The 21,683-nt window shown below is 37.4% G+C and overlaps 1 long non-coding RNA gene across 1 annotated transcript in view; it reads left to right on the top strand.

The window, feature by feature from the left end:
* Positions 1 to 39: 39 nt before the first annotated feature.
* Positions 40 to 21,683, top strand: part of LOC131492020 (uncharacterized) — a 62,968-nt gene continuing 41,324 nt past the window's right edge. Inside the window, exon 1 of the long non-coding RNA XR_009251781.1 lies at positions 40 to 443. This is a non-coding gene — a long non-coding RNA (uncharacterized LOC131492020). The remainder of the gene's footprint in view (positions 444 to 21,683) is intronic.

The following is a 21,683-nucleotide window of genomic DNA, read 5'->3' as shown; positions in this document are numbered from 1 at the left end:
CTTGCTTATAAACCATCCTGTTCCAAACAGCACAAAGCTTTTCCTAAATGTCTGATTAACCCAGGAATCTGCCCTGGTCCAAATCCTTTCTCTTTCTCCAGTCTCTTTAGGTGAGTTATCTGCTCACGTGGTTAGGCGTTTCAGTGCCAGTACTCCTCTGAGTTTCAAAGCAAGGAAACCCCCTGCTTGCTAACACATCCTCAGTGTAAGATCTTCCAAAGTTAACCTGTTGTCTTCCTTTATCTCCAGCCTTCCCTTCCCCAGACGGTCTCGGTATCAGCAGCACCTGAACATCCAAAGAAGAAATACAAGAGCCGTTTTACATTCCTCCCTCTTCATTTTTCCTGTAGCTACTCAGCTACTACCTGGAGGAACTGGAAAAATATGCTGTGCAGAAAAGTCCTAGAGGTCTCACAATATATCACATCCCTCCCAAATGGAAGGTAAGACCCTTCAGGTCATGAGCTACATTTTTGTATTTAATTTTTAATTGTGTTAGTAATATATATTCACATTCTCCTGAGTCAATATTAAAACATCTTTATTAAATTTGAATACCTCATTCCAAAACAAAAACCAGTGTCTCATTCCACGTCAATTAAGTAGTTAATTAATTTCCTTGCTATTTATATCAATAAAGACAATTGGTTTCCCACTTGGTTTAATTCAGTCTGCCACTATCAATATTTTGGTGTCCAAATTGCCACATTTAGCTCATGACTTCAGTCTGACTTCTCTGTTCTCTTGATTTCTCTCAATCGATTTCTACTTTCTGACGCAAAAAGATGTTTTAGACTCATTGTATACTTTTCCCTGCATAATCCTGGGTTCAGCCATTTTTCCAGGTAGCCCTGTTTTCTTTAACGGAGAATGGTATTGATAAGCCAAGATCAGTGTGCTAGATGTATTCGTTATTATTAGGACGTTGCTGCTTGTAGATTCTTTCAGTAAACAGAGCTAGAGAATATGTGTATGTATAAGCATGCACACACATACACACATGTTCACACATTTAAATCTCAGTTTATTTCTGTCTATATCTATATATGTTGAGATTCACGAGTTCACACCAGTACCTCCAGTTACCATCTAACACCACAGGGTTCATTCTAGTTTTCTACCTTTCCAAGTTTTTAACTTCTTTCTCTAACAGTGAGAAATCTGGTTCCATTACTTTTTTAATATATGTACTTGTTCAATCAGTCATCCTGTATGGAAGCAATTTCTCATCACTGCCACTGTCTCCTCCATGTATGGATATCCACTTCTACTGCTTAGATAGCAATGTGTGTGGCAGCTCTGTCACCTAGACACCCATGCTGCACCAGGCAACGCTTCTATGCCAAGCCTCTCTTCATGCTGCTTAGGCTCTGACTTTCAGCTCTGGGACACTGCCGATGCCTCTCTAAGTGCCCTCCTCTCGCCCTTTTGGTGTCTGTGCCCATTTTGCTTGGTTCACCTATTGGCTTTAAGACTGAATTACTCAGAAAGGGAAAGGAAGAGAAATACAGTATCTTCCCCCTACCCACCTTTCTTGAGACATAACTGATATGCAAAAAACTGCATACATTTTAAAATGTACCCCTTGGTGAGTTTTGAAACTGTCTTTTGTTTTAATGATTCTTTATTTTTTTGAGAGACAGACAAAGCATGAGGCAGGGGTGGGGGAGAGGTCAGAGAGAGATGAAGATACAGACTCTGAGGTAGGCCTCAGGCTCCGAGCTCTGCACAGAGCCAGATATGGGGCTTGAACTCATGAAGTGCGAGATCATGACCTGAGCTCAAGTTGGACACTTCACCGACTGAGCCACCCAGGCACCCCAGAACTTGATGAGTTTTGATAATGAAATCGTAATCAAGCTCACAAACATTCATATCTTCCCATTCGTTTTGAGTGTTTAAAATTAAAGTTTTTATTTTGAGACGTAGGCAGATTCACATGCAGTTGTAAGAAATAGAGCTCGCTTCAGATTCTGTGTCTCCCTCTCTCTCTCTGTCCATTCCGTGGTCATGCTCTTTCTGTCTCTCAAAACTAAATAAACATAACAAAAATTTAAAAAAAGGAAATAGAGCTCATGTATACTTTATCCAGCTTCCTCCAATCAGAATATCTTACAAAACTATAGTATAATATGACAACCAAGATATTGACATTGATACAGTCAAGGTATAGAATACTCCTGTCACTAAGCTTTTCCTCCAATTGCCATTTTATAGCCACACTTCCCACATGCCCGTACCCTCCTGCATCTGTTTTTCCATTTTTATAATTTTGCCATTCCAGTAGTATTTTACATGTATGGAATCATAGCCTAACGTAACTTGCTGGAATTTGCCTCTTTTACTCAGCTTAGTTCTCCGGAGATTCATCTAGGCTGTTGTGTGTATCAGTTCACTTTGTTTTAATGCTGAATACTATTCCATAGCATGGATGTTCTCCAGTCTTTTTAACCATTGGTTGAACAACAGCTGGGGTTTTCTGGTTTTGAATAAAAACACTGTGAACGTTTGTGTACAGGTTTTTGTATGAACATAAGTCTTTGTTTTTCTGTGATAAATGCCCAGTAGGATGATCACCAAGTTGCATGTTTAGTTTTTTTAAGATGCAGAAACTGTGGCTGTTCTGTTTTATATTTTCATCAACAGCGTGAGTGATCCAGTTTCTCATCATCCTTGCCAGCATTGGTGTTGTCACTATTAAAAAACTTTTTTTCTTTAGCCGTTCCAATAAGTGTGTAGTGATATATCATTGTGGTTAGAATTGCACTTCCTGAATGACAAATGATATTAAACATTTTTATTTGGCTTCTTTGCCATCTGTCTTTTGGTGAAAAAATGTCTCTTTGTGTTTTTTGTCCATGTTCTAATTGGATCATTTGGTTGTTTTGTTTTGTTTTGTTTTGTTTTGTTTTGTTTTTGTTTTGTTTTTGTTTTGTTTTGTTTTGTTTTACCAGCGAGTTGCCAGAGTTCTTTATATATTGTTGACACTAACGTTATGTGAGACATGTGATTTGCAAGTAGTATTTCCTCCCAGTCTATAGCTTGTCTTATCATCTTGTTAACAGTGTTTTGCAGAGCAATAGTTTTAAAGTTTGATGGAGATCAGTTGGTAAACTTTTCCTTTTATGGGTCATTTTTTGGTGTCACATCTAAGATCTCTGTGCCTACCTTTAGATCTTGAAGCGTTTCTCCTATTTTTTTAAAGTTTATAGTATTATGTTTTATATTCAAATCTGTGATCCATTTGAGTTAATTTTTTAAAAGGTTTATTTATTTTGAGAGAGAGAGAGAGAGAGAGAGAGCGTGAGTGGGGGGGGGAGGGGCAGAGAGACAGAGAGAGAGAGAGAGAGAGAGAGAGAGAGAGAGCGTGAGTGGGGGGGGGAGGGGCAGAGAGACAGAGAGAGAGAGAGAGAGAGAGAGAGAGAGAGAGAGAATCCCAAGAAGGTCAGCTGTGCTGTCAGCACAGAGCCAGAGGCAGAGTTCTATCTCACAAACAGGGAGATCATGACTGAGCCAAAATTAAGAGTTGGACGCTTAACCAACTGAGCCACCCAGGCACCCCTAGTTTTTATGTAAGGTATGAGACTTTGGCTGAAGTTCATTTGTTTTGGCGAAATGATGTCCACTTGCTCCAGTGCTGTTTATTGAAAAGCTGGCTGTTGTACTTTGAATTGCTTTTGTACCTTGTCAAAAACTCATTGAACATATTTGTATGGTTCTATTTCTGGGCTCTCCATTCAGTTTCATTGATGTATGCATCTATCTGTGTTAATTATGCACATAGTCTTGATTATTGTAGCTGTATTAAGCTAAGTTTTAAAATTGGATAGACTGATGCTTTCTGCTTTGCTAATTTTTTTCAAAATTGTGTTAGCTACTCCAGTTCCTTTGCTTTTCCATATAAATTGTAGACAGTTGTGTCTATTAAAAAAAAAATCTACTGGCATTTTGATAGCAATTGTATGTCAGTGGGGGAGAACTGACTTTAGTATGTTGAATCTTCCAGACTATGAACATAGTATAGCTCTCCACTTGTGTCTTCTTAAATTTCTTTCGTAAATATTGTGTAACTCTCAGCATCTAAGTTCTGAACATGTTTTGTACACATAAATATTTTATTTTGTAGTGATTGTAAGTGATAGTGCATTTTAAACTTTTGTGTCTGTGTTCTCACTGATAATATATACAAATAGAATAGATTTTGTATGCTTATTTTGTATTCTTTGACCTTGCTGACCTCACATATAAATTCTCAGAGATGTTTTTATAGATTCCTTTAGGTGTTTTTTGGACAATCATATCATCTACAAATAGGGGCAGTTTTATTTCCCCCTTTATTATCTCTGTACTTTATTGCACTGGCCAGAACTTTGAACACTGTGTTTATTTGGTGAGAGTGGGCAAACTTGCCTTGTTCCATATCTTAGGGTGGAAACATTCAGTGTTTCACCGTAAACATCATGTTAACTGTAGGTTTTTTGTAGTTGCTCTTTGTCAAGTTGAAGAACTTCCCTCTTTTGCTCTTTTTCTGAGAGTTTTTTTTTTAATATGAAATTTATTGTCAAATTGGTTTCCGTACAACACCCAGTGCTTCTCCCAACAGGTGCCCTCCTCAATGCCCATCACCCACCCTCCCCTCCCTCCCACGCCCCATCAACCCTCAGTTTATTCTCAGTTTTTAAGAGTCTCTTATGGTTTGGCTCTCTCCCTCTCTAACTTTTTTTTTTTTTTCCTTCCCCTCCCCGATGGTCTTCTGTTAAGTTTCTTTCTGAGAGTTTTTAATCATGAATGGATGTTGAATTTCATCAAGTGTTTTCTGTATTAATGGGTATGATCCTGTGATTAGTCTTCAGTCTCTTAAATAGGTGGATTATGCTGATTGATTTTCTATTACTGAACCAGCCTTGAATCCCTAGAGTAAATGCTACTTAGTTATGTATATAATTCCCTTTATGTAGTTGTTGAATTCTGTTTGCTAGTATTTTGTGAAGGATATTTACATGTGTATTCATGAATGACATTGGTCCGTAGTTTCCTTATTTTTGTACTGACTTTTTCTCATTTCTGTTTCGGGGTTGTATTTTGTAAAATGAATTAGAAAGTGTTCCCTCCTGCTCTGTTTTGTGGCAGTGATTTTGTGGAAGAAATTTTGTAGAATTGGTGGTATTTCTTCTTTAAACACTTGGTTGAATTTTCCAGTGCAACCATAGGACTCTGGAGATTTTCTTTTTTGGGAGTTTTTAAATTAAAAATTCATTTCCTTTACAGTTACAAAGCTATTCAAATTATCTATTTCATATTAGCGAGTTGTGATAGTTGGCATTTCTTAAGAAATTTACCTATTCCATCTAAGTTTCCAGACTTATTGGTAAAAAATTGTTGAGAACATTCCCTTATTATTGTTCAAATATGCTGAGGGTCTGCAATGATATTCGCCTTTTCATTCCTGATATTGGTAATTTGTGACTTCTTTAGTTTTTACCTGGTAAGTTTGGTTAGAGGTTTGTCGTTGTTGTTGTTGTTATTATTATTATTAATCTTTTCAGAGAACTAGTTTTTGGTTTAAATGATTTTCTCTACTTTTTTTTTTGTATGTGTTTTCTATTTTGTTGATTTCCTCTCGGGTTTTTATTATTTATTTTCTCTTACTTACGTTGGCTGTAATTTGCCCTTCTTTTTTTAGTTGCTTAAAGTAGAAGCTAAAGTCACTGATTTGAGACTTTTCTAATACAGGGATCTAGTGCTATAAATTTTTCTCTAAACACTGCTTTAACTGCATTGCAGTATGTTCAAATACTTTTGAACTGTTCAAAATACTTTTAATTTCCCTTTTGGTTTCTTCTTTGATCCGATTCATGGGTTATTTAGAAGTTTTATTTAATTTCCAAATACGGTAAAACCTTGGTTTGCAAGCATAATTCATTCCAAAAACATGCTTGTAATCCAAAGCACTTGTATATCAAAGGGAATTTCCCCATAAGAAATAATGGAAACTCAGATGATTCGTTCCACAGCCCCAAAATATTCATATAAAAGTGATTACAATAATCATATAAAATATATATATATATATATAGAATCATGTATAATCACATATAATACAAAATAATAAAGAAATACAAAATATAAAGAAAAATAAAGAATTAACCTGCACTAACCTTTGAAAACCTTCGTGGCTGGGGTGAGGGAGATGACAGAGGCGGGTTATTGTGTAGGATGACTGTCACTGTCACTAATGGAATTTGACTACACTACAGTACTAGTAAACTGTTGTCATGTACTGTTTTAATGTAACTGGCAATAAGGCGGCAGAGGAGAAGGTCTATATCTGCAGGCAGCTTGACCTAGAATGAAGCAAAGCATTCCTAACCTTACTCTTGTACGGAAAAGCAAAGGACTATCCATAGGTGCTTTGAAGTGACAAAAATTTACACTAGTGGCAGTTGTGGGCACCTTCCAGTGTTCTGAAAAATCACTGATTTTTCCCAAACACCATGGCCTGAGACCGAGCATCTGAGCATGGGAGACGATCTCCCATAATCCCGCAGCAAGAGAGAGAGAGAGAGAAGAACCATCGGCTCAGTTGTGATTATGTGGTGTTTGGCATCACGTACTACTCATATTGCAAGACATTGCTCATTTATCAAGTTAAAATTTACTAGAAATGTTCCCTCTTCTTGTGGGACACTTGCAGAACAAGTTCCTTGTAATCCAAGGTTGTACTGTATTTGGAGGATTTTGAAAGAGTTTTTTTTTATTTTAAAGTCTGTTCGTTTTGAGAGAGCACACGTGCACAAGCTGGGGAGGGGCAGAGAGAAGAGGGGGAGAGAGAGAGAGAGAGGGAGAGAATCCAAAGCAGGCTTGACACTCACTGTGGAGCCCTATGTGGGTATCAGTCCCATGACTGTGATATCATGACCTGAGCCAAAATCAAGAGTTGGATGCTTAACCAACTGAGCTAATCAGGTGCCCCCAGATTTTTCTGATGTTGATTAAAAAATTCCCTGTGGTAGGTGGACACACTTTGTCCAATTTTAATAGTTAAATTTATTTGCTGTTGGTAGTGGTGGTGTGTGTGTGAGATTTATGTTTATGTTTCAATACAGAGTGTGTTTTATCTTGGTAAATCTTTCTTTTTTTTTTTAAATGTTCATTTATTTTTGAGAGCGAGTGACTCAGCGTGAGCAGGGAAGGGGCAGAGAGAGAGGGAGATACAGAATCCTATGTAGGCTCCATGCTCTGAGCTGTCAGCACAGAACTGGACGTGGGGCTCTAACTCATGACCATGAGATCATGACCGGAGCCGAAGTTGGACGTTAGCCAGCTGAGCCACCCAGGTGCTCCTATCTTAGTAAATCTTGTCTGTGTACTTGTATATTCTTTTGTTGCCTGTGGAGTATTGTATAAATGTTAATTATGTCAAATTCATTGACGTTAAGTTCAAATATTCTATGTCCGTAGTGATTGTTTTGTCTTTTTGGTCACTTACTGAGAGAGCACTATTGAAATCTTTGACTATAATTGTGGATTGACTATTTCTCCAGTAAGTCCTATTTTTCCTTCGTATATTTTGAAACTCTGTTATTAGGTACATCAGTGTTTAGGATTCTTATGTTCTATTGATCATTTGACCACTCTCTCGTTATAAAATGACCCTCATTCTCTCATGTAATCTTCTTTTCTCTAGAATTTACTTTGTCTGATGTTAATGTAAGTACATCAGCTTTCTTTTTTCTTTCAATTACATTTCACATATCTTATGTTTACTGATTCTGTCTTCAGCCTGCCCAAATCTGCTGTTAAATTCCTCTAGTGCATTTTTCATTTTAGCTAATGTACATTCCACCTTCAAGTTTTCTTTTTTTTCTTTCTTTCCTTTGTTTTTTCATTATTCTTTTAGTGTTAATTTAGCGAGAGAGAACGAGACACAGAGAGACAGAGAGAGAAGGAGAAAGGACAAGCATGTAAAGGGCAGAGAGACAGGGAGACACAGAATCTGAAGCAGTCTCCATGCTCTGAGTTGTAGCACAGAGCCCGACAGGGGGCTCAAACTTATGAACTAAGCCACCCAGGTGCCCCTCCAGCTTCAACCTTTCTATTTGATTCCTTTTTGTAAGTCTGTCTCTTTTTTGATATTCTATATTGGTTCAAATGTCAGTTTCCTGATTTCCTTTAGTTCTTTGTCCATGGTTTCCTTTAGCTCTTTGGGTATATTTTAGACAGTTTTTGTCTAGTGAGTCTAATGACTGTACTTCTTAAGAACAGTTTTTGGTAATTTCCTTTTTTCTCTTTTGAGTGGAGCATACTTTTTTATTTCTCTGCATTCCTCATACTTTATTGTTGAAAACTGGACATTTTGAGTTTTAGGATGTTGTAACTCTGGAAATCAGATTCCGACTCATCCTCAGGCTTAGTTGTTTCTGGCTGTAGGTTCCAGGTTCTTTAGTGACTTTTTGAAACTATTTTAAAAACAGTTTTATTTAAATCGATATACTGTGTTATCACTCTCAAGAGAAGCAAAATCTCAGGAGATAATCATACTTCAAATGAAGGAAATGAATTATTTGACATGAAACTGTCTTTATAAAAAATCTTACTGACTTTACATTTTTAATGGCAATAAGGCAACTGATTCCAAGTTGCAACTATGAACACTTCTCTTTGAATTTATTGTAAGCATTTATTTAAATCTTTTTCTCTGTAGTTGGACAATCTTTTTGATAATTTTCTAACCTGTCAGCTACCATTTTACTTTCCATGATAAATGGTTAACATTGGAAGTTGGTATAAAATGTTTTACTTTTTCATACTTACGTGTTCTGAAATGAAGGAATCTTTAGTTAAAGGTGATATTTGATTTATTAATGATAACATATTTTATCCTAATAACTTGATGTATCTTAAATGTAGTCTCAACTATTGTTTTTCAGGTAATTAGCCTGATATCACTCTGAACCCATACGTTTCCATGCTTATGTCTTTACATATGACGTGTGCTTACCAGGCTGGACTTCTCTGAACTCCTATATTGAATACTGAACAGGTTATTTCTATACTTATTTCTATACTTATTATGACACCTAGGTGTCAAATAGGAAGCTTTAATTAACATGTACAAAATAAAACCCTTGTTTTTGTTTGTTGCTGTTTAATCAAACCTTATCTTGTCGCATTTCCCCCCAGTTCAGTGAATACCAACATGTTTCTTTGGGTTTCTCAGGTCACAACTTTGGAGTCACCTTTGCCTTCTTTCTCACTCATATATCCCATAATTGGTCCATCATTAAATCTTTTATAGTATATCCAGAATTTATCCAATTCTATTTCCTTCTTCTCTATCATAGTAATTCAAGCCACCATAATCTATGGTCTGAAATCTTTGTGTTTTTGTAAAATTTTTGTGTTTTAAACTTTATTTATTTTTGAGACAGAGACAGACAGAGCATGAACGGTGTAGGGTCAGAGAGAGGGAGACACAGAATCTGAAACAGGCTCCAGGCTCTGAGCTGTCAGCACAGAGCCCGACATGGGGCTCGAACTCACTGACCGTGAGATCATGTCCTGAGCCGAAGTTGGACACTTAACCAACTGAGCCACCCAGGTGCCCCTCTGGTACGAAATCTTAAAGTAGCCTCCCAACTGTCTTCCTGCTTCCATGCTTACCTTATGCTCTGTTTTCTACCTTGAAGCCAGAGTGACTTCAAATATTTTTTTTAATGTTTATTTATTTTTGAGAAAGAGAGGGCCAGAACGTGAGCAGGGGAGGGTCAGAGAGAGAGGGAGACTCAGAATCTGAAGGAGGCTCCAGGCTTTGAGCTGTCAGCACAGAGTCCGCTGCGGGGCTCAGACTCACGATCCGTGAGATCAAGACCTGAGCCAAAGTTGGACACTTAACCGACTGAACCATCCAGGTGCTGGGAAATCAGAGTGATATATAAAATATATATATAATTTTCCATCTCTGCTCAAAACTTTCAAAAGATTCTCTTTTTCACTAAGAAGAAGGAAGCCCAGTGGCCTCTGATTACCTTCTATATGATCTCCATATGGCTTCATCTCCAATATTCTTTCCTTCCTCATTCTACTCTAGCCATGCTACTGGCCTTCTTGCTATTCTTTCAACATACCCAGTATTTGCTTGCCTCAGGGCCTTTGCAATTATTATCTCTCTGAGTGGAGTGCTCTTTACTGTGGTGTTTGCTGGCTTAAATCCTTTAGATTTTTTGTTTGTTTGTGTTTTAAATCTCTGCTCAAATATCACCTTACCAGAAGGAGAATTCTTGATTGACCTAGGTAAAATACCATTTACCCCTTACATGCTCCCTGTTTCCTTTTCCTATTTAATTTTTCTTTTTCTCATAGCCCACACTAGACTATAAAGTCCATAGACTCAAAGGCTTTCTTTTCCTTATTAGGTGTTCTCAGTGTTTGGAACAGTGCCTAGCATGTTATTGGTGTTCAATTAATATTTGCGGAATAAATACATGAAAGCACCTTATGAGAGAAAGAATCTATTTTGTTCAGATTCTAAGGGTACCAGCTGAGTCAAGACACTTCCTGATGCTTCCTTGTCTTCCCTTTGTCTGGCTCCATCTCTGGTGAAAGCAGAGGCAAATTTGTATGTGGAGCTGGGTAAGGGGTGGGTAAGAAAATGGCATGGCAGGGAAATAGAGAAAAGGAAGACAATATCTTTCTTTCCTCCCAGCCTAAAAGTACTACCAATTTGACAGAGGGAATTTTTCACTTTAAGTGTATTTGGTGTTTTGATTAATAAAATGGACTGGACATTTTAATTACGGAGCTAGATTATTCTTGGCACTACAGCTGACTTAAAAGTAGAGTATTTAAGGAAATTATGGGATCTCTTTTCACCCAACTTTTCCTTCAAAGAGTTAAGAGAAAAATGAGTCTGTGGATTGGTTACAAAGGGCCTGTGAAGGGAACACATGAATTTTTTGTTTGTCACTCTTCCCACCCCACCCATATTCTCTGGAGTTCTGCCTATTCAACCCAATGGTTACCCTTCTATTGTGGCTTTTATCATAATGTTTAGTAGTCTATTGTTTATGTGATTGTCTCCTTTACTACACTCTGAGCTCAAGAAGAGAGGGTCAGTGTTTTATTAATCCTGTTTATCTAAAACCTGCCATGGAGCCTGATACATAGCATCCATTTAGTATTTGTTGAACAATCTCCTGCCCCCATCTCAATTCAAGGATTATTTGAATACCAAAAATACCTTGAGTATCAAATATGCAGTAGTTGGTGATACAAAGGAGGCTGACTGCTTAGATATTTAAAGAGATTATACTGTATTCTAAGATTTATATACATTTACTATGATGAAATCTCCCATTCTTTTTGTTTATTTTTTTTAAATGTTTATTTATTTTTGAGAAAGTGACAGACAGAGCATGAATGGGGAAGGGGCAGAGAGAAAGGGGACAGGGAATCTGAAGCAGGCTCCAGGCTCTGAACTGTCAGCACAGAGCCCAACATGGGGCTCAAACCCACAAACCATGAGATCATGACCTGAGCCAAAGGTGGACACCCAACTGCCTGAGCCACCCAGGTGCCCAATGAAAACTCCCATTGTAAGGGAAAACACTTTACTTTTGAAATATATCACAGGAGTGTCTTTATCTTTTCCTTCTTGCTCAAGCTCTTAGCTACCTAATCTGTGTCCCTGTTGCAGCAGGGCATGAATGTGGCTTCTATGGAGCCTGGTGTTTGGGGATAAATACTAAAATAATCCCCTTCCCTCCATAACTGGTATGGCTGTGGTTCCTTTTAAAAGGTAGAGACTGAATCCTCATTATTTAATAGTTTGAAAGTCAACATCTTGTGTATTCTTGTGGCAAATGCAAAAAAATTGATATTTTGAAAGACTGTAGACGAGGTCTGTGTTTCAGTATAAAAACTTGAACATTATTATTATTGTGATCCAGAGATGAAACTTTATAAAACATTATGGCTAAAAGAGATGCTACATGAATTTAATAATTTTAATGTGGATAATCATTTTCCAAACAAACTGTAGCCATGACTTAATCTCTCCTAGAAAGACAGGAGTATATCTTCAAACAAACCGCCTAAGCTGTTTGTTCACAGTTTGCTTTTTGATTCAGGAAGATGGATTATAAGGGGTAACAACCAGAGCTGTGACAGCTTTGGCTAAATCCCACCTGGCATTCAATGCGTTCTCCTTTCAAAAGCTCTCCAAGTTCATAATTCTACAAAAGGATTAATCAAAGTCATTGGAGGGGTGCCTTGACTTGGGAATGGAGGAGGGAGGGATTTAATATGCCAATTTAAAAAATCCATTGTTATAGGAAAGTTCTTGGGTTCTTTTATTTGTATAGTGAAAGCAACCCAACTATGAATCTTATTTGAACAGTGGAGCACTTGGGCTGACAATGAGGTGAACTAAAAACATTTAGGGCCTATCTCACTGATTTTAGTGAATCTTTCCTGTCAATGACAGCCCAGTGAACCTTCTTTGGGCACAGTGAAGCTGCCAGTTGCCTGTCCTGAAACACATCATTTCATCCATGGCACTCATCCACGATCACATTATATACAACACACACATGTGAATGTGAAACCTCCTCCATCGTATTTATTAGCTTATCTCCTTTTTCTAGTATGGTTGCATCACCTTCATTCCCCTCACCCTGGGTAGAACTGTCAGTAGGGAAGAAAAGAAAAATTATAATAGTCTTTCAGTGTATGGGAGAGTTCCAGACAGAGGAGTTGCAAAATATAGAACTAAATGGCTACCAAGTCTTTCTTTCAGTTCTGTGACATCATTCAAGATACCTCACGGTTAGAATAGGTGAGTTAGTGTTCGTTGTTTGAGGCCAGCAGCCGTCTACTTTGTGATATGAGTATATTGGTTAATCTTCATCACTCATGAAACGTGTAGCAGATAATTTGCCATTAAGAATTCAAATGCTGATGTTTCAGAATAAATTACTTTAAAAAATGAGAGTTAGATCAAAGCTGCTTTTGTTTATAGTAAAATTATTTTTCCTTTACTCGCACTGAAACAGCGGAAGAGAGGGTGGAGTTAACATGGAGAATTGCTGACTATGTCTATGGGAGCGTGACATTCCTGGGAGGACATGTTAAGAACCAGATCAAGGCTCAAAGGCCCTATAAAATAGAAGCGATAGATGGCAAAATTAGATAGTCTTACACTCCTTCATACTCTGCCATCATTCCCTGTGTGGAAAGTAATTTGGTGTCTGATGTTTCCTTCTTAAAGTAGTTTTTGAGACTTGGTTTCTAATATATAGCTACTTAGCATGCATTCAATCATATATGTTAAAAGAAGGGAAACCCTTCAGTGAGAAACCATAAATCAAATCTTGCTTTGAGAATGAACTGTGGATTTCAACTACTTTATCAAACTTTGTATGCGAGTTGTTATGAAGTGCCAGCATTGTTTGCATGTGATGTCTTCTCCCTTTATTGCACACCTATGATGGAAGTGTTGAGCAGGAGGACAGAGGCACAAGGGTTCTCAACCAATGGGAAAAGGGAATACATTTTGAAAATTTGGTGTTTGGTCCCAGATGGTTTGGGTCATTCAAGAGTAGCAGTCTATTAAAATGTGGATGTGTGGATATGGTGTTATCTGTTCAGGATATTCTAGTAACAACCAATCTTTGAAACTCTGAGTTTCAAGTTTAAGAAAAGCATGGAATGAGAATGTAGAATTATACAGGTCGTTTTCCCTCTTAGATTTTGATGGGTGTGTACAATTAACTTGATGCTTTTTTGTCTTTTGATTATTCAATTTAATTCTTGCTTTAATATTTTTCTCTTTAATTTTGTAATGGTTTTTGTGTTTTGCACATTTTGCACCATTATGTCAGGTCTGTTGGACCTGGGTTTCAAGTACAACTTGTTCAAATTGTTGCACTTTTAGCAATACCTTGGAGATATATTGGATTCTGGCATAATCTTCTTTTCTGATTTTATGTTCCTATGTTTACTGACGTCAGTTAAGAACTGTGGTTTATGTATACATTTTTCTATTTGTAACATGTCTAAGTGCCTGACTAAAGATATGAATTAAAAGTATTAATATTTGGAATAGATAAATTCATATTATAGTTTAGTCTGTACATATATAATATTCATTTTCAATGTATATATAGTCACAGGTATTTTTCAGTGGCATTTGAAATTAAATTTTAATTTTTTATTCTATTTTTCTTTGAAATTGATCAGGATACCTGATTAAGTAATCAGATTTCAACTTTTTGTGTATGAAATGCATGTTTTTTGCTTTTACCTTTTAGGTAACAAGTGTACTTTTAGGAAACCTAGGGTTTGGGGATGAGGCAATTGCAGAGAGTTCCCAGAATGAGGATGTTAATTCTCTGAAGAAGCATAACTCTGAAGCTTCTATGTAGTGACAATTGTTTGGCACTGGCCTAGCACAAGCAGGTTTTAACATGCAAATCCTGTGTTGTTGCTCTTGTTTTCCTGGTACCCAAACAAAACCAAGATAATCATTTTCATCCCACCCACCACTGCTCAAAATGGGCTCTTATTCAATAAAGAATGACACTTTATTTTTGAAAGTCTGAGTTCTGTGGAAATACTCAGGCTAAAAACGGGGAGGAAAACAAATATTTATTGAGTGATGACCATATGGCTAACATTGGACTAACTGATATCAAATACAAAAGAAAATGTTAACATTTCTATGAAGAGGGAACTACAGACAGGGCACACATAGGAGGCAATTAATAAACAACACATATTCTACAGGATTGGCAAGGTGAACAGTTTGTGGTTATGGACCCCTTCAAAATCTGTTTAGAAGAATAATGTATGGTCACACAAAATTTGTATGAGATTTTGAGGGGTGCAACCAAGAACCCCTAAAATAGAGATCAGGACAATAATTTTAGGTCATCATTTCTTCATTATTTATTCAGAGAAGCCTTAGCTAAGGACACTTATTACTTTCCTGTTCTTTCATAGTACCATTTATCATGGTTATAAATCAGCATTTATTTGTGTGATTATTTGTTGAACATCTGTATCCTTAACTTGACTGTAAGCTCCATGGAGTCAGAAATATCCTTACCCATTGTTTCATTCTCCATGATGAGCACAGTTCTGGGGCCTAGTAATCACATAACTATCTGTTGAATAAGTCAACAAATGAATGAAGATATGACATTAAATACAGAAGTTGGAGAATACAGCTAGAGTTATGTGTGCTAGAATTGTCAAAGCAAATTTCATGGGGGAGACACCACCAGTTCAAATCAGTTTTGTTGAGCACATGGTATGGGTAGGGCCTTGGGCTATACATGGGGTGGGAGTGATATCTAGAGTTTGTGAAAGGTAGGAAGTTTTGATACTCACAAAGGTCACTTGGAAATGGCAGGCTTAAAGAGTTCTGTGGGAAATACAGTGGATGAGAAAACTAGCTCCCCCGCCAGATGATGGATAATTGCAGAAAACATGGTGGGACCAAGTTGTGAACTGTTTTGACCAAGATGTCAGAAAGGCTGGATTCTTTATAAGCAGACCTTATGATGAGGTTTTGTGTGCAAGTGATTTTCCCAGATGAAATGAGTAAGGGAGTGAAAGGAAGGAGAAAAAGCCAAGCAAGGGTATGTGTGTTTTTAGGTAAAGGCCCTGTCTTAGTCTGGTTCTGCTGGGGGGTCCCAAAGTGTAAATTACACCCAGAGTATGTCTAGATCCATAGGCATCATGGTCTCACATTACTTAGGCATTGTCTACGGGTTACCCCAGGAGATATAAATCTCCAGGCCCTTTCTGTTTTCTTTGCAGGAGCAAGGATGCATCAGCTCTAGTCACACAAGGGTGGTCATCAGAAGAGTAGCATGTACCGATGGCCATTAGAAACATGTCACTCTGGGGCGCCTGGGTGGCTCAGGCAGTGAAGCATCCAACTCTTGATTTTGGCTCAGGTCATGATATCACTAGTTTTTGAGTTTGAACCCTGCCTCTGGCTCCTTCAGCTGACAGTGCAGAGCCTGCTTGGGATTCTCTCTCCTTCTTTCTCTCTACCTTTTCTGCACACAGTCTCACTCTCAAAATAAATAAACTTAAAGAGAAAAAAAAAAACAACAAATCACACTGAAGTATGGGATGGGCACATAGAATGGAAAGGGAAAGAATCTGAGCATATTACCTGCAGGGTCTGCTACAGGAGTTCTAGTTTGACTTCATAGGCAGTAGAGATTCATCACAGTGGTTCCCAGACCTGGCTCTCCATTAAAAACACCCGAGAAACCTTTAAAGAAAATTTAATGACAGGGCTCTGTCCCAGGTGAATTAAATCAGAACCTTTTTAGGTAGAACTTGGGCATCAATGTTTTTAAAAGCTCCTCCTCTGGGATCATAGGATTGACTGGAGTATAGGTTCATGGGCAAGGGTGTGGCAGGATGTAAGTACTATGTTAGGGAGATAATTAGGCAGGGTGTTAAAGGGGAGATGGAAGGGAGAGAAAAAAACCTGGAGACTAGAGTATTGGCAAAAGTTGATGATGTGGACTGTAATGGTGGCAGGAAAAATGGAGACAGAAGAACAAATTTGAGACATACTTTAAGTAAAAAACCAGGAAATTTAGTAACTGATTGAATGTGAGGGCTTGAAGGGATAGAGGGGTCAAAGTTGGCTTGAACATTTCCAGGCTGGGAGTCTGGCTTTAAAGCAATGTTCATTGAGATACTGTGATGCTCAGACAGTATGGAAAATTTTATCAGTAAAGCCCTTTGACCTCTTCAGTTGGAAAAGGGATGACGGTTATTATCAATGAGGAAGCTTGTGTTCAGGCCTAGATTATCTTTGGTCACAACTTAGAAATTCCTCTCTTTCAGACTAAAAGTGATTGTTTAAATCGTATGATCCATAATATAATAAAACTAAAATATATCTTAGGTGGCCTGGGAAGTTTGTTCCCATGGAACGTGGAGCTTGGGTATTCAGAAGATGGTGTTCATCATCCTCTATCATACTGTGTGAGTATCAGTATTACAGTTGACAGGATTGCCATTGGTTAGTATTGTTATTATTATTATTGCTAAATATATATTTATAGCCATCTGTCTTATCTTTTTAGTCATAAATTATAATCCTTGAGGGAACATACATTACTAGATATATCGTTAACATTTTATGCTCTTTTAAAAATGTGGTGTGGTTCCTTTTATGTTTGTGGAATAGTGGGAACAACTTTTCTCACTTGACACGGTAATTGTGCAAGCAATCGAAATTACATATTTTGCCCTAATTGTGTAATATTTCCTTATATGCACAAGGCAAAAAATAGTCATAACGACTGGTGCCACTCATTTTGTACAATACTTCTCAACAAATCCCATGAAGAGTCCGGTAAGGTAGGAAACTAAGTACTAGTATCCCCACTTGACATGTGTAATAGTTGAGGCCGGTACAGTGACTTGCCCATGGTTGCTGAGTACATAAAGTGGTGGGAAGGAAGCACGAAATCAGGACTTTGGTTTCCCAACTCAAATCTCTTTCCTTTATGTACTTCTTTCTCATTGGAAAGCATTGGAAAGTGATTCTTCTGAGCTCTGCTCTTCCTAGGTGTAGTGATCATTGTGATTTGGTTCTCTTACTGGCCAAATGGGAGCTGTGGCTTTTAATTTGGAGCCACAGAAGTGGCAACAGCCACAGATCTCACTTTGATACTATCTGTTGGATGCCAGAGAATGTGCTTGGCATTTTACAAACATTTGCCTAATCTTCTCAATAATCCTATATGGTAGGTAAGTAATAACCCAATTTTGTAAATAAGAAAACTGATGTTTTCTTGACAGAATGATGTTTTTCTTTCACAAATCACAACAGTTGTATTTATTGTCAGTAGAGTTCAAAGGAAAGAAGAAATGGAAAAATGTATTCCTAATTTTAAAGTTCACACTATAGACAAATATTTATTGAAACCAAACTCTTCAAATAGCTTTCTTAATTGTATGCTTAATGTTTGACTTAGATTTCGATATGATTAATTTCTAATGATAGTTCTTTTTAGAATCATTTCTATCTCCCCTAAGACACATGTTAGTTTTTAAAGCCTGAAAAATTTTTGGATAATGAAGTATGGTAATCCTCCCTTCTCCACAATGGTATAGTCTAAGACCCCTAGTGGATGCCTGAAACCGCAGATAGTACTGAGCCCTATGTATGATGTGTTATTTCCTCTACATACATACCTATGGTAATGTTTAAATTTTTGAAGTTTTATTTTGTTTTTTAATTAAGCAAGAAACCAAAAACGCTTAATGTTTATTTTTGGGAGAGAGAGAGAGAGAGAGAGAGAGAGAGAGAGAATGAATCATAATCAGGCTCTGCATTCAGTGTGTAGTCTGACTCTGTGCTGCATCCCAAGATTGTGGGATCATGACTTGAACCGAAATCAAGAGCCAGACCAACAACTGGCAGAGCCACCCAAGCACCCCTTAAGTTTTTATTTTAATTTAATTCTAGTTGGTTAACATGCAGTGCTATATTAGTTTCAAGTGTACAATATAGTGATTCCACAATTCCATACATCACCTGGTGCTCATCATGACAAGTGCACTCTTTAATCCCCATCATCTATTTAACTCATCCCCCACCGACCTCTCTTCAGTGTTAACCATCAATTTATTCTCTAAGAGTTAATAGTCTGTTTCTTGCTTTCTCTGTCTCCCTTATTTTTCTCCCTTTGTTGTTTCTGACATTCCACATATGAATGGAATCATATGGTATTTGTCTTTCTCTGACTTATTTCACCTAGCGTTATACTCGTTAGCTCCATGCATATCGTTGCAAATGGCAAGATTTCATTCCTTTTATGGCTGAGTAATATGACATTATATGTCTTCTTTTCCTCTTCATCTATTGATGGACATCGGGCTGTTTCCATAGTTTGGCTATCGTAAATAATGCTGCTATAAACATAGGGGTGCATATATCCCTTTGAAGTAGTGTTCTTGTAGTCTTTGGGTAAATACTCGGCAGTGAAATTACTGGGTCATAAGGTAGCTCTATCTTTAATTTTTTGAGGAGCCTCCATACTGTTTTCTGTAGTGGCTGCAGCAGTTTGCATTCCCACCAGCAGTGCAAGAGGGTTCCTTTTTCTACACATCCTCACCAACACCTGTTACTTCTTGTGTTCTTGATTCTACCCATCCTGACAGGTGTGAGGTGATACTGCATTGTAGTTTTGATTTGCATTTCCTTGATGATAAATGAAGATGAGCATCTTTCATCTTTTCATGTGTCTGTCGGCCATTCTTTGGAAAATTGTTCCTGTCTTCCGTCCATTTTTAATTGGATTATTTGTTTTTAGGGTGTTGAGTTTTATAAGTTCTTTGTCTATATTGGATACTAACCCTTTGTTGGGTATGTCATTTGCTAATAAATATCTTTTCCCATTCCATAGGTTGCCTTTTAGTTCTGAGGATTGTTTCCTTGCTGTGCAGGAGCTTTTTATGTTGAAGTGGTCCCAATAGTTTATTTTTGCTTTTGTTTTCCTTGCCTCAGGGGACCTATCTAGAAAAAAGTTGCTATGGCCGATGTCCAAGAAGTTACTACCTGTGTTCTCTTCTAGGGATTTTTTTATGGTTTCAGGTCTCACATCTAGGTCTTTAATTCATTTTGAATTGATTTTTGTATGTGGTGGAAGAAAGTGGTCCAGTTTCAATCTTTTACATGTTGCTGTCTAGTTTTCCCAGCAACATTTGTTGAAGAGACTGCCTTTTTTCCATTGGATATTCTTTTTTTCCATTGGATATTCTTTTTTCCATTGGATATTCTTTCCTGCTTTGGCAAACATTACTTGACCATATAATTGTGGGTTTCTTTCTGGGTTTTCTCTTCTGTTCCATTTATCTGTGCACCTGTTTCTGTGTTAGTGCCATACTGTCTTAATTATGACAGCTTTGTAATATAACTTGAAGTCTGGAATTGTGATGTCTCCAGCTCAGCTTTGCTTTCCTTTTTCAAGATTGCTTTGGCTATTCAGGGTCTTTAGTGGTCCATACAAATTTTAGGATTAGTGTTGTATCTGTGAAAAATGCTGTTGGTCTTTTGACCGGAATTACATTAAATGTGTAGATTGCTTTGGGTAATATAGACATTTTAACAATATTTGTTCTTCCATTCCATGAGCATGGAATTTCTTTCCATTTCTTTGTGTGGTCTTGAATTTCCATCAGTGTTTTGCAGATTTTAGAGCATACATGTTTCACCTCTTTAGTTAGATTTATTCCTAGGTATCCTATGATTTTTGATGCAATTGTTTTTAATATTTCTTTGTTTTTGTTTTTGTTTATTGTTTTTCTTTCTTTTTTTTTCTTTTTTTTTTTTTTTTTTTTTTTTTTTTTTTTTTGAGAGACACAGTGTGTGCACACTCATGTGAATTGGGGAAGGGGAGAGGGAGAGAGAAAAATTAAGCAGGCTCCATACTCAGTGCAAGCCCAACATGGGGCTTGATCTCAGAGCCGTGAGATCATGACTTGAGCTGAAATCAAGAGTTGGACACCTAATTTATTGAAGCACCCAGGCACCCTAACTTGTTGTTATTGTAAATGAACATTTCTTAATTTCTTTTTGTGCTGCTTTATTATTGGTGTGTACAAATGCAACAAATTTGTGTACATTAGTTTTGTATCCTGCAACCTTACTGAAGTAAAGTTGTTACCTCTATATGCATACCTATGATAAAGTTTAATTTTATTATTTATGGACAGTAAGAGATTAACAATAGAAAACAATAAAATACAACAGTTTTAACTTACTATAATATAAATCACACGAATGTGTTCTCTCTCTCTCTCTCCCAAGATATTTTATTGTACTGTACTCATTCTTTTTCTTGTGGTTGATGTGAGATGATAAAATGTATGCTTGATGAGATGAAAAGTGAGGTGAATGATCTGGGCATCGTGATGTAATGTTAGGCTACTACTGACCTTCTTTTGATTGGTCAGAAGGAGGATAATATGCTTCCTGACTGAATTTGACCTTGGGTTACTAAAACATCTTAAAGCAAAATCATGCTTGGGGGGGGGGGGCGCTAGTGTATTATTTGTGACCATTTGTAGTGGAGTAAAGATTATGTCTGTTTTGGGGCGCCTGGGTGACGCAGTCGGTTAAGCGTCCGACTTCAGCCAGGTCACGATCTCGCGGTCCGTGAGTTCAAGCCCTGCGTCAGGCTCTGGGCTGATGGCTGGGAGCCTGGAGCCTGTTTCCGATTCTGTGTCTCCCTCTTTCTCTTCCCCTCCCCCGTTCATGCTCTGTCTCTCTCTGTCCCAAAAATAAATAAAAAACGTTGAAAAAAAAAATTAAAAAAAAAAAAAAAGATAATGTCTGTTCCCTATAAGTATTATCCTAGTGTTATTGTTATGCTTCCTTTTGGGGATTTTCTCTCCAGCACCCCATTCTTCCATCAGTGGGATGGAACCATTTACTTAAACAATTATTTCATTCACTAACCCTTAATATCAGTTTCTTTAAGAGTAGGTAAGTAGGAGTGTATAAGAAAGAATTTGGCCTAAATTCAAAGAGAAGTGTGGCCTTTGCCCCAGTCTTAAGAGGTAACCTCTAAACTCTTGCAATTTCTTGCTGTGAGTGTCTTTATTAGTCATGGTGGGCCTCTTGGACACACTTGGTAGTG

The sequence above is a fragment of the Neofelis nebulosa genome, chromosome 12 (assembly GCF_028018385.1).
Source record: "Neofelis nebulosa isolate mNeoNeb1 chromosome 12, mNeoNeb1.pri, whole genome shotgun sequence".
Taxonomy (NCBI): domain Eukaryota; kingdom Metazoa; phylum Chordata; class Mammalia; order Carnivora; family Felidae; genus Neofelis; species Neofelis nebulosa.
This window is presented reverse-complemented; position numbering and strand designations above follow the sequence as displayed.